Below are 14842 nucleotides of genomic sequence, written 5' to 3' on the forward strand. Positions count from 1 at the left end.
GTCTTGGCGGGTCGAGGGCTTCAAGCAAAAGTCCTAGGGGTGGTAACCCTAGGTGGAAAGTCCTGGTATCGTGAACCAGGAGAAAGACTGGGCGGGTCGGGAAGCGGGCGTCCAGCAGAAAGTCCGGAAGCATCGAGCGCCAAGCAAAAGATCGACTAAGTCCAGTCGATCTGGAGGATCGTGCTGGCATCAAGTAAATCTCCTGAGAAGAGTATGTTAGTTAGAACCCTAGAGCCAATCATATGATGATTGTTGTATGGACTCGATATATCATATTCCTATATACTAATAAAGGCATTTCTTTATGGTTATTATATTTGTATTGGTGCCAAATAACTAAGTATAATAGCGTCCTTGAGTAGAAGGTTTTTATCTATATCAATCGATTGGTTGAATTAATAGTGAGATGATATAGAGAACCTACTCTTAATTATTCCTAGTCAAGTATTAACATTCAAGGACAATGTTAATGCGATGAGACTAGCATGTAAGTCAACTCGATGACTTGATCTCACAAGTCATGGATATATAGATATCAAGTTGACACATGGATAGGCATTGGAGAATGTATACTGAATGACCCACCATGAGAAAGTATCATGGATCGTTATATGAGTGTCATATACTCTCATATGACTATTAGTATGACTATTAGACCTTGGACCTGAAGTCACCATGGTTCCCTACATAAGGAGTTGCATACTTTGGCTTCGTCAAACGTCACCCGTAACTGGGTTGACTATAAAGGCGATTACTGGGTATGTAACAAATTATGCATGTTAGTTAGAGCCCTAGAGCCAATCATTTGATGATTGTATGGACTCATGTATATCATATTCTTGTATATTAATAAAGGCATTTGTTTGGTTATTATACTTATTTATATTAGTGCCAAATAGACTAAGTATAATAGCGTCCTTGAGTAGAAGGTTCTTACCTATATCAATCGATTGGTTGAATCGATAGTGAGATGATATAGGGAACACTACTCTAAATCATTCCTAGTCGAGTATTAACATTCAGGGACAATGTTAATACAATAAGACTAGCATGTAGGTTAGCTCGATGACTTGATCTCACAAGTCATGGATATAGAGATATCAAGCTGACACATGGGTATGCATTAGAGAATGTATACTGAATGACCCGCCATGAGAAAGTATCATGGATCGTTATATGAATGTCATACTTTCTCATGTGCTATTAGTATGACTATTAGTCCTTATGGATCCTCATAAGAAGTTATGTACTTTGGTTTCATCAAACGTCACCGTGGCGGGTGGACTATAAAGCGATTCTTGGGTATATAAATTATGTAGAGGGATGTGAGTGATGTAGATGGGATCTATCCTCCCATAACGACATCGGTATTCTTGATAGAGTGAGACCACTAAGTGCTGGCATGCCCAAATGAGTCAACATTAGATGTTGAGCTCATTTGATCGAGTGAGTCTACTTGGAGTTCAAGATTTAGATTGATTAGAGGATGACGCGGTATTGATCAATCTAAATGTCTAGGATAGAAGGACACTTGTCATATATTTTGAGGAGTCACAATTAGTAGTCACAAGGTGATGTCGGATCTCGACATTCTTGTAACTTGGGTAGTAATGATATGTTGCTAGATACCGCTCATTACTTATGCTCCTAAATAGGTTTAGGGCATTGCCAACATTACAAGAACCTATAGGGTCACACACTAAGGACAATTAGATGGAGATTTGGTCTATGATGAACCAATTAGATTTATTTTGAATCATATTGGATTAAGAGTAATCCAAATTGGGCTAATTGAGTTGGACTCAAGTTGATTCATGTATTCAATGAGTCTAATTTAGATTATGACTCATTAAATCAACTTAATTTAATGAATTAGATTCATTATATTAAGTTGGCTTGATTCATATGGTTGGATTAGATCAACCATGAGAGAGATTTGATCAAGTTTGACTTGATTTGAGAGGAAGAGAAAAAGTCATGTTTGACTTGACTTTTTGCCACATCACTAGTGAGTTGGCAAGATGTGGACCAATAGGATTGCTCCACATCATCAATGTGTGCCACCTCATGGAGGTTACAAGCCTCCATAGTATTTAATGTGGCCGGCCCACATTAAATGAGGAGGTTACACTTGTTGCCATGTCATTTAGTGAGGTGGCAAGATGTGGACCAATAGTGTTGATCCACATCATCCTAGAGTGCCACCTCATGGGGGTTACAACTCTTTAATGGCTCCACATTAATTGCATTTAATGTGGAAATGGGAGTTAGACATGAGAAGGTGGCCGACCACTTGAATGAGGAGAATAATTTTCATTTTGAAAATTATTCCATCATTCATTCCTTCTTCTTCCTCCTAGAGTTCTTCTTGCTCTCTCCCTCTCCTCCTTCCTTGGCCGAACCACATAGGTGCTAGCACACCTTGGTTTTTGGTCACCTCCATCTAGTGTGTCCGTGTGGATACTTCTAGAGGACCGTACGCTTGACGGTCTTGAGATCCGGCACCATTTGGACGAGCGGGATTCGCGTGGGGCGCGCATCAAGGGTAATGATCTTAACTTTAGTGTAAATCTAAAGTTTTTACAAACTCGTACAAGAAAAAGGTTTTTCGAAAAATTTTGTTTACGAATCTTTGCACGAGATCCATGGCTTTGGGTGACTCGGGGTTTCTGCGACGCGAAAAAGCGGTTTTCGCTGCCCGACGAACCCGACATGTATCAACTTGTATTTTTATGAAAAATAAACCTTCTGTAATTTTCTGTAAAAATTGAGTTTTTAGAGTTTTTATGAGTAATTTTTTCCGTAGAAGCGAAGCACAAGTGTCTCAGCACTTGTAGGCTTCGGCTACCGGAAAGTTTTCTTTTAAACGGCTTTGTTTTGCCCCAAATCCGTTTGGGACAGCGGGGTCGGGTGCCATTAGATCGCAAAGGAGCAACTCACGATGGTTAGATCGTGGGTAGGGGCATAGCCCCTAACCCCGCAAGGGAATTTGCTTCACGATTGCACCCGAAATCGCTAAAAACGAACCCGCCGGGAAGATTTTTCCGAAACGGCAATGTCTCGCCATGGTTAGATCGCGGGTAGGGGCGCAGCCCCTGGGCCCCGCAAGGGGATCCGTTCCGCGAATGCGCTCGAAATCGCTAAACGGGACCGCCGGGAAATTTTATTCATAAAAATTGTAAAAATTATTTTAAAATTATAGAAAATTATGAAAAATATATAATTTTGAATTATATATTAATTTGTAATAGTCATGGCCCAAAATACCCAATAAGATTGGATTTGTGTTGTAATTCATAATACGGCCTGCGTGCCGTCATATGATTGTGTGTGCTGTATTTTTATTTTTTTTCCACGGCCTGCGCGTCGTGCCTTTCTCTTATTCTGGTTGTAAATTAGATTTAGACTCGAATGTAACTCGAGTTTCAAATTGTAATGTACAAATTGGAACGGTGGAGGGTCCACACGAGACGGAGTTCCGAGGCGGGCACGAGCAACACAAGGTGGTCAAAGGGAGGAGCTTGGAGAAGCTTTGACCCTAGGTTGACCATTCGATCTTCTCATTGGCTTGACAAGATCGTAGTAGGGCCATGACTAAATCACAAATAGATTAATTAATTAATTGTTATATATCTGATGCATGTTTAATAATTAATTAATTAATTAGTGCCTTAACGATTAGATTAGATCTAAGTCGTGCACATGATGCACCCTTGCGATTAGATTAGATCTAAGTCGTGCACAAGATGCATCCTTCTTGATTAGATTAGATCTAGATCGAACCAACTCTAAATGCCTTGCCGTGATACCTATCACTACCTCGATCACATGTATTGTTGAATCGCCAAGCAGCAATACATATTATCTTGGTAAGTGCGGAGGGACAATTTTGGTCGCGCCTATCAACGCATGGGTGAATACAAACTCAATTAGATTGAGTATTCCAAGTTACTCGGTTGGATCGAGTCAACTATAGGCATTCTTCCAATAGTTGGAAAGGTAGGACAAAATCACGTTTATATTAACTCTCGGGCGTATTAGCCAAAGCTAACTCGAGTTTTAATATAAATACGGATATTGATTCTATAAACAAGAGTTGCATAGAGATGTAATTGGTAATCGTTACCTATCGATCATACTAAGCCTTGGGCGTATTAACCAAAGGGTTAGTATGATGTGGATCTTGTCCCATAAGAATTATAGAATTCGGTGGGAGCATCATTTAATTAAAGGCCCAATTAAATGATTTTTAAAGAATATGATATTTATTTCGCATTTATTTCATTGTAGAATATCCATGACGTAGAATACGAACACTTTCTCTCTGCGATCCGTCCTTAAGAAGGACAAGCTCAACTGAGCAAATTTCCGGTGATGCACAGAACGGAGAATAGTTCCCACTCGGGAGCATGCGTTAAGGCGGCCCATTCGGAGGCTCCTCACGCCCTCATGGTGGTCGGGATGCTTATAAGAAGCATCAGATGACGCGATTAGATGTGTCTGTCTAATGCTCGCAACCATGAACTCGAGCTTGAAGCAACATGAGTTGATGGATGCTTACGATATGGTTGCACATCTTCGCCAACTATATCAAGGACAAGCGAGACACGAGAGGAACTCAGGACACCTGGAAGATCTTAACAAGAAGAGAAATAAGATTTCTACTTTAGGTATAAATGTTATAAGTCAACCTCTCTATTTCTTCGACGTGGGTATTAGATATCGGATGTGTTTTCACATTTGTATTAATGTACAAGCACGGAGAAATAGCAGAGCATTGACAAAGGCGAGATAGACCAGGTAGGCAATGGAGCACGTTCTGCTTCTTGTAGGGACTTATTTTCATCTCGCCCTTTGGGCTTATACTAGAGTTAGACGATTGTTGTTATGTGCTGCATTGACTAAGAACATTATATCGGTTTCTTGTTTGGACAAGAAAGGATTCTCGTTTATAATAAAGAACAAATGTTGTTCATTTAAACGATATGTTCTAATGTAGTGCACCTCGATGAACGGACTCTATATTCTAGACCTTGAGAGCTCTATCTATAACGTTAGTACTAAGAGGTTCAAATCGAACGATATGAACCACACCTATCTCTCGGCAGCATCGCTAGGTTATATAAATGACAATGCATCCCACTCCATAAGGATGATTTCTTTGGACTCATTCGATTTTGAATCATATGAATATGAGTCATGCCTACGAGGCAAGATGACCAAGACTCCCTTTAGTGGGCACGTGAGAGAGCAAGCGATTGTTAGGACTCATCATAGTAATGTATGGGCCCTTTCAATGTTGCGGCTAGAGGGTTATAGATACTTCATCACATTTATGATGACTTGGTAGATATGGTTATGTGTACTTGATGACATATAAGTGAATCCTTTGAAAAGTTCAAAGAATTCAAGAATGAAGTACAAAACCAGCTGGCAAGAGTATTAAGATACTTGATCGGATCGAGGTGGAGAATACCTTAGCCATGAGTTTCATAACTACCTAGCCGAGTGTGGATTCTATCCCAACTCACTCCTCCTGGAACACCACGGTGGAATGGTGTATCCGAAAGGAGGAATCGTACCTATTAGATATGGTACGATCTATGATGAGTCACACATATCTTCCGACATATCTATGGGGATATGCTCTAGACAGCAGCTTTCATACTCAACCGAGTTTCATCAAAGGTCGTGATAAAGACACCATATAGGATATGGATGAGAGATGCCGGTGTCTTTCATGAGGATTTGGGGGTGTGAGGCTTACGTACGACGTTAAGTCTCAGACAATTAGGACCCAAATCGGATAAGTGCTATTTCATCGGATATCCCAAAGAAACTAAGGATATTACCATTCGGCACAAGGTAGTTGTGGCGAAGATCGGGTCTTTCTAGAAAGGGACTTTGTTTCTAGAAAGACTAGTGGGAGCGTTCGATCTTGAAGAAGTTCAAGATGCGAACATAGCAATGATGCCTCGATGGAAGTTGAACTGGAACCACAAAGTGTTGTGGATGATGTTGTTCCACAAAGAGTTGAGGAACAACAACCATCAAGTAGACATACTTCTTCGCAGGTCCGATAGGGTACGTCGTCACCGAGAGATACTCATTTCTCTTGTCGACCATGATGACGTTGTGCTCATAGAGCCTACCACGAAGCTGCGATGAGACCAGATTCCAAGAAATGGCTAGAAGCCATGAGATCCGAAATGGATTCCATGTACACCAACCAAGTATGGACTTTGGTTGATCCACCTGAAGGGGTAAAACCCATTGGGTGTAAGTGGGTCTTTAAGAGAAAGACTGAAATGGATGGACCTATCTATAAGGGTCGCTTGGTAGCTAAAGGTTTCAAGCAGATTCATGGTATTGACTATGATGAAACTTTTTCTCCAGTAGCGATGTTTAAGTCCATTCGGATCATGCTTGCTATTGCAGCCTACCATGACTATGAGATATGGCAGATGGATGTCAAAACCGCGTTTCTGAATGGAAACCTACTCAAGGATGTGTACATGACACAACCTGAGGGTTTTGTAGATCCACAGCATACTAGTAGAGTATGCAAGCTGCATTGGTCCATTTATGGACTAAAGCAAGCTTCTCGGAGCTGGAATCTTCGATTCGATGATGCGATCAAACAGTTTGGTTTCATCAAGAACGAAGATGAGCCTTGTGTCTACAAGAAGGTTGTAGGGGACATAGTTGTCTTCCTCATATTGTATGTGAATGACATACTACTCATTGGGAAGGACATCCCTATGCTTCAGTCTGTCAAGACATGGCTAGGGAGTTGCTTCTCAATGAAGGACTTAGGTGAGGCATCCCGCATTCTAGGGATACAGATCTATAGAGATAGATCTAAGAGATTGCTTGGCCTAAGTCAGAGTACATACATTGACAAGGTACTCCTTCGGTTTGCCATGCAGAATCCAAGAAGGGATTTCTGCCATGGCATTAGTCTTCGAAGACTCAAGGTCCCTCTTCTAGAGAGGAGAGAGACCGATGGATCGGATCCCTTATGCCTCGGCCATAGGATCGATCATGTACGCCATGCTATGTACTCGACGATGTCTCGTATGCATTGAGCATGACGAGATACCGATCGGATCCGTGAAAGTCACTGGATGGCGGTCAAGAATATTCATAAGTACTACGAAGGACTAGAGAATATTTCTTGATATATCGAGGCAATGATGAGCTAGCGTAAAGGTTACTGATGCCTTCGACCGATCGGGATGATTACGATCGCAGATCGGGTTCGTATTTTGCATTAATGGTGGTCTTGTCACTGGAAGAGTTCAAGGGGATCGATGGTGATTCTACAACAGGTCGAGTATATTCACGCATCGTGAGGCGAAAGAGAGGATCATGAGTTCATCACGAACTTAGGGTGGTTCTAGCATCACGTGACCCAAGCTCTATTGTGAAAACAATGGAGCTATATGACGAAAGAACCTCGCTTTCGGTGGTCAAGCACATGATAAGGCATATCCTTGCGAGAATCGATGAGGAGATGTGAAGATTTGAGAGTACTATGTAACAAACATCGCAGAATCCTTGACGAGGCTTTGGCGCGAGGAAGCATGATGGTCACACTAGGTCTTTAGGCCTTAGAGCCTATACTGATTGGCACTAGTGCTAGTGGGGGATTGTTAGTTAGAGCCCTAGAGCCAATCATTTGATGATTGTATGGACTCATGTATATGATATTCTTGTATATTAATAAAGGCATTTGTTTGGTTATTATACTTATTTATATTAGTGTCAAATAGACTAAGTATAATAGCGTCCTTGAGTAGAAGGTTCTTACCTATATCAATCGATTGGTTAAATCGATAGTGAGATGATATAGGGAACACTACTCTAAATCATTCCTAGTCGAGTATTAACATTCAAGGACAATGTTAATACAATAAGACTAGCATGTAGGTTAGCTCGATGACTTGATCTCGCAAGTCATGGATATAGAGATATCAAGCTGACACATGGGTATGCATTAGAGAATGTATACTGAATGACCCGCCATGAGAAAGTATCATGGATCGTTATATGAGTGTCATATACTTTCTCATGTGGCTATTAGTATGACTACTAGTCCTTAGACCTGAAGTCACCATGGATCCCTACATAAGGAGTTATGTACTTTCGTTTCGTCAAACGTCACCCGTAACTGGGTGGACTATAAAGGCGATTACTAGGTATGTAACAAATTATGCAGAGGGATGTGAGTGATGTAGATGGGATCTATCCCTCATATATGATGGAAGCGACATCAATATTCTTGATAGAGTGAGACCACGAAGTGAATGACCATGCCCAAATGAGTCAATATGAGATATTGAGCTCATTTGATCGAGTGAGTCTACTTAGATTTCAAGATTTAGATTGATTAGAGGATGACACGGTCTATGCCTCACATTGATCAATCTAGATGTCTAGGATAGAAGGACAATTGTCATATATTGTGAGGAGTCACAATTAGTAGTCACAAGGTGATGTTGGATCTCAACATTCTTGTAACTTGGGTAGTAATGATGTGTTGCTAGATACCGCTCATTACTTATGCTCCTAAATGGGTTTAGGGGCATTGCCAATGTTATAAGAACCTATAGGGTCACACACTAAGGACAATTAGATGGAGATTAGGTTCATATGATGAACCAAGAGGATTATATTCATTTGATGTATCAAATTGGATTAAGAGTTATCCTAATTGGGCTAATTGAGTTGGACTCAAGTTGATTCATGTGTTCAATGAGTCTAATTTTGATTATGACTCATTAAATCAACTTAATTTAATGAATTAGATTCATTATATTAAGTTGGCTTGAATCATATGGTTGGATTAGATCCACCATGAGAGAGATTTAATCAAGTTTGACTTGATTTGAGAGGAAGAGAAAAAGTCATGTTTGACTTGACTTTTTGCCACATCACTAGTGAGTTGGCAAGATGTGGACCAATAGGATTGCTCCACATCATCAATGTGTGCCACCTCATGGAGGTTACAAGCCTCCATAGCATTTAATGTGGTCGGCCCACATTAAATGAGGAGGTTACACTTGTTGCCATGTAATTTAGTGAGGTGGCAAGATGTGGACCAATAGTGTTGATCCACATCATCCTAGAGTGCCACCTCATGGGGGTTACAACTCTTTAATGACTCCACATTAATTGTATTTAATGTGGAAATGGTAGTTAGACATGAGAAGGTGGTCGGACACTTGAATGAGGAGAATAATTTTCATTTTGAAAATTATTCCATCATTCATTCCTTCTTCTTCCTCCTAGAGTTCTTCTTGCTCTCTCCCTCTCCTCCTTCCTTGGCCGAACCACATAGGTGCTAGCACACCTTGGTTTTTGGTCACCTCCATCTAGTGTGTCCGTGTGGATACTTCTAGAGGACCGTACGCTTGACGGTCGTGAGATCCGGCACCATTTAGACGAGCGGGATTCGCGTGGGGCGCGCATCAAGGGTAATGATCTTAACTTTAGTGTAGATCTAAATTTTTTACAAGCTCGTACAAGAAAAAGGTTTTTCGAAAAATTTTGTTTACGAATCTTTGCACGAGATCCATGGCTTTGGGTGACTCGGGGTTTTCGCGATGCGAAAAAGCGGTTTTCACGGCCCGACGAACCCAACAATGCGGAGGGATGTGAGTGATGTAGATGGGATCTATCCCTCCTGTATGACGAGAGTGACATCATGATTCTTGATAGAGTGAGTCCACTAAGTGCATGTCCATGCCCAAATGAGTCAATATGAGATATTAAGCTCATTTGATTAGAGTGAGTTTACTTGGAGTTACAGATATAGATTGATTAGAGGATGACATGGTCTATGCCTCAATTGATTAATCTAGATGTCTAGGATAGAAGGACATTATCATATATTGTGAGAGTCACAATTAGTAGTCACAAAGGTGATGTTGGATCTCAACATTCTTGTAACTTGGGTAGTAATGATGTGTTGCTAGATGTCGCTCATTACTTATGTTTCTTAATGAGTTTAGGAGCATTGTCAACGTTACAAGAACCTATAGGGCCACACACAAAGGGCAATTAGATGGAGATTAGATTCATAAGATGGACCAAGAGATAAGGTTCATATGATGAACCAAATTGGATTAAGATTAATCCAAATTAGACTAATTGAGTTGGACTCAATTTAATTCATGTGTCCAATGAGTCTAATTTAGATTATAATTCATTGAGTCAATTTAAATCAATGAATGAGAGATTCATTAAATTAAGTTGACTTGAATCAAAGGTTGGATTTGATCAATCATGGGAGATAAGAGGTCAAGTTTGACTTGACTTGAGAGGGAAGATGAAGGTCAAGTTTGACTTTACCAAATGCCACATCATTTGTGACTAGGCATGGGGCCGGCCAATGATGATGGTCCACATCATCAAGGCTACATCAAGTGTGTGCCACCTCATGAGGGAGACCAAGAGTCATGACTCTTGGTATTACATAGAGGTTTAAAACCTCTCAAGAGTGGTCGGCCACACATTGATTGGAATTCAAGTCTTCTTCTTCCTCCTCTCTTCTTCCCTCTCCCTCATCCTCCATTGCCGAAACCCCTTGAGAGTGCTAGCACACTCTAAGTGATTTTTCTCCATCTCTTATCTATGTGGATACGTATAGAGGAGTGTTCACTTGACACTCTACGAGATCCGACAACTTTTGGACGAGCGAGATAAACGAAGGGCTTCACTACAAAGGTATAATCTCTACCATGTAGATCTAGTGTAGATCTAGGAGAAAACTAAGTATATGTAAAATTTTATCTTCGCACGGATCCGTGGCAAGAACTTCGAGGTTTCCTGCAACGCAAAAAAATGGTTTTTGCGGCTCGAAAGTTCCAACAATGGTATCAGAGCCCGTGCGAAGCATATACTTATTTTATTTGCATTTTATTAGATATTTATAGATCTGTAAATTTCTGTAGATTTACTAAATTTTAACATTTTATGAGTATTTTTTTCTTGGGAGCGAAACAAAAAGTGTATAGTCACTTGGAGGTTTTCTGCCACGAAGAAAATTTTTTCGCAATGAGTTGGTCTCGGCCAAATCGGTGATCTAAGTGATTTTAGGTGTTGTAAGGTCTATGTAACACTCACCAAATTAATTTTGTGAGTAGGGGTGCTGCCCCTAACCCCGCAAGGGGAATTGTTACTTGACCTCGACTGAAAAAATCAACAAGCGAGATCGTCGCGAAGTTGCGACTCATAAAGGGTTGTTAGAATGGTAGAAAATTTATGAAAAATGCATATTTTGAATATGTGTGTGATGTGTTTCATGGTTATGGCCCAAAAGACCCAATATGATTGGAAATTGTGTGTTGTAATTTATAATATGGTCTGCGAGCCGTCAGTTGGTTGTGCGTGTTGTATTTTGTTACACGACCTGTGTGTCGTGCCCTCCTTCTTTTAATATTCCTATTGTAAAATAATTTTAGACTCGAATGTAACTCGAGTTTCACTTTTGTAATGTACAATTGAAGATGGAGTTACAAGAAGGGAGCCGACAACACAAGGTAGTCAAATGAAGACCTTAGAGAATGTGTTATCCCTAGGTTGATCATTCGATCTTCTCTTTGGCTAGAGAGGATCGTAGTAGGGCCATAACCATGTCACATTATCTTTGAATATTGTTATATTCTTTGTGTGTATGTGATGCATGCTATTGTAGGGTAATTAGTGTCTTGATACGTATATGATACACATTAACGATTAGATTAGATCTTAATCAAGTCTACTCGAAATGCCTACCAAGTTTTGATACCCATCACTACCTCGAACATTTGTTGTTATTGAATCTGCCAATGCAAAGCAACGCATATTATCTTGGTAGGGTGCGGAGGGGCAATCTTGGTCCTGCCTATCAAAGCTTGGGTGAGTACAAACTCAATTAGATTGAGTATAACTAGTTAACTCAATTGGATTGAGTATAACTATAGGCATTTTCCAACGGTTGGAAGATAGGATACAAATCATATTTATATTAAATCTTGGGTGATTTAGCCAAAGATAACTCAAGTTTTAGTATAAATGAGGATCTTGATTCTATAAACAAGATTTACATAGGGATGTAATTGATAATTAGTTATCTACCGATTATACTAAGTTTTGGGTGATTTAGCTAAAGCTAACTCAAAGCGTAGTATGATGTGGATCTTCTCCCGCGTGAATTATAGCTCATTAGTATGAATCTAGTAGTGTGGTTTGACCACATCCATGACTTGATTTTACAAAAATTCTATAATTCAGTGGGAGCATTATTTAGTTAAAAACCTAATTAAATGATAAATGGAATATGATATTACTTTCTGCATTATTTCTGTTGTAGATTGCCATGTCGACAAACATGAACACCTTCTCACTGCGTTCTGTCCTTGACAAGGACAAGCTCAATGGAGTTAATTTCCTAGACTGGTACAGTAATCTGAGAATCGTTCTCACACAAGAAAGAAAATTGTACGTCCTGGAGCAGCCCATTCCCGAGGCACCTCCTGCCACTGCCAAGCGAGCTGACCGAGATGCTTATAAGAAGCATCAAGATGATGCATTAGATGTGTCATGCCTCAGGCTCGCGATCATGAACTCTGAGCTTCAGAAGCAACACGAGTTGATGTCTGCTTATGATATGGTTGAACATCTTCCTCAACTATATCAAGGATAAGAGAGGCACGAGAGATTCGAGATCTCCAAGGCACTGTTTCAGTGCAAGATGCAAGATGGGACTCCCGTAGGTCCATATGTGCTCAAGATGATTGGGTACATAGAAAACCTACAGAGGTTGGGATTCCCACATGGCCAAGAACTAGCCACTGCCTTGATCTTGCAATCCTTGCCAGAGAGATACAGTCAATTTGTCATGAATTACAACATGAACGAAATTGACAAGCCTCTGCCTGAGCTGCTAAGCATGTTGAGAACTGCTGAGCTCAACCTTAAAAAGGTAAAGCCCAACTCTATTTTGATGGTGTAAAAGCATAAAGGCAAGGGCAAGCATAAAGGTAAGGGAAAGTCCCAAGCCAAGGGTAAAGGCAAGGTAATGAAACCTAAAGGAGGGGTTGCCAAGGATGCTACCTGCTTCCACTGCGGTCAGATCAAGCACTGGAAGAGGAACTGCAAAGGATACCTTGAAGATCTTAAGAAGAAAAGGAGTGAGACTTCTACTTCAGGTATATATGTTATAGAAGTCAATCTATCTATTTCTGCATCGTTGGTATTGGATATCGGATGTGCTTCTCACATTTGTACTAATGTGCAGGCGCTGAGAAATAACAGGGCATTGACGAAGGGCGAGGTGGACCTACGAGTAGGCAATGGAGCACGGGTTGCTGCTGTTGCTGTAGGAACTTACTTTCTATCTCTGCCCTCTGGGCTTGTACTAGAATTAGTTGAAGGTTGTTATGAAACATCCCGTGTTCAATTTTTTTTTTTTTTTTGGCAACCCTCTCGACCTCTGCTATGTAGATAACCGTAGTGCAATACCATCATAATGATTTATCTTATCCAATGTAAATAACAACATCCCAATAGGGGTTTAACAAAAGTAACAATGAATTCTCAAATCTCTCCCTATATAAATGAAGAACCTCTCGCAACGGAACGAGTATGCTTTGCACTCCTATACGTCTGGACAGTGTCATGCGTCCATCTCGCCTACTCTGTCCGCATACTCCTAGTAGACATCCTCCCTGTAATGTAGGCATCATGAGTTTAAGAACCCAGCAAGTATTATCCTAGTTGAGTAATATGATATCCATGAAGTAGCAAGAATAGTAACTAGCATGCATAAACTTATCTCAAATACAGCGAACCGAAGAAAGGTACGATATATAGAAGTTCCTACATAGCTAATAAGGGTGAATATGTCACATATCCGGTAACCACAATTAGAGCCAGTCAACAGTCCCATGAACCTAGAGGTACCTCCTAGAGAACATGCAGTCATATAGCCGAAGCTAACATAAATTCCAATATCGGTCAAGTTTGGATGGGCCCTCCCCGGAGCTCATCCCGGGTCACTCATCCCGTACTGCTACCACATATGCACATATTCAACCATCTAGCCACATAAAACTTATACTACCCATAACATAAACAAAAGAATAGCTCAATTCATCGTATCTTGTAAACATGTCAATTTAACAATAACTCAATTCTTCGTATACTGTAAACATGTCAATTTTTTTGTCTGTATCCATTCATATTCAAACTAAATGCATCATAGGAAAATATATAAGCAGGTTTAGACATTAATTTACCACAAGAGACAGACAAATAACCAGTAAGCTTACATTACAAGACTAAGATTTAGGAAAAATAGTTCATACCCATGACGACTACTACCATACCAGTAGCTAATTCAATTTCTACTCCTAAATGAAAATTTGCAACGCTAACAATTTTGTTCTTTTGTTTCACTGCAAAATGTATCCTCACAAAAATCCCAACAGCAATAAATTCCAAGGAATAACCAAACTCACTACCAAAACCAGTAAATCTCTTAATTAGCACGAAGAATATCACCACAACCAAGTTCTATGTACAGCAAAATCCACACGGAATTCTCAATTCAAAACCCTTAAACGATATCAAGCAGCGGAGTAAACATATTGAATGAAACTATACAAAGATTCCAAAGCAAACTTCCCATGGAGGCACAAATTCGACTCTAAATCATCACAAAATTCCTCAAGCAGAATCCAGAGCGTCATGGAGTGCTCACAACCGACATCTCTATTGAACAATGAAACAAACAGATAATGTGCATCCCATTTAAACTTGTTCATCTTAGAAAAACACAAATCACATTCAAAAC

At 40.1% G+C, this 14842-nt stretch overlaps 1 long non-coding RNA gene across 1 annotated transcript in view; it reads right to left on the reverse strand.

Moving 5' to 3' along the window:
• Positions 1-13492: 13492 nt before the first annotated feature.
• The window catches only part of LOC122025283, a 2391-nt gene continuing 1041 nt past the window's right edge, over positions 13493-14842 (reverse strand). Inside the window, exon 2 of the long non-coding RNA XR_006123650.1 lies at positions 13493-13715. This is a non-coding gene — a long non-coding RNA (uncharacterized LOC122025283). The remainder of the gene's footprint in view (positions 13716-14842) is intronic.

This window comes from Zingiber officinale, chromosome 9B (assembly GCF_018446385.1).
Source record: "Zingiber officinale cultivar Zhangliang chromosome 9B, Zo_v1.1, whole genome shotgun sequence".
Lineage (NCBI taxonomy): Eukaryota > Viridiplantae > Streptophyta > Magnoliopsida > Zingiberales > Zingiberaceae > Zingiber > Zingiber officinale.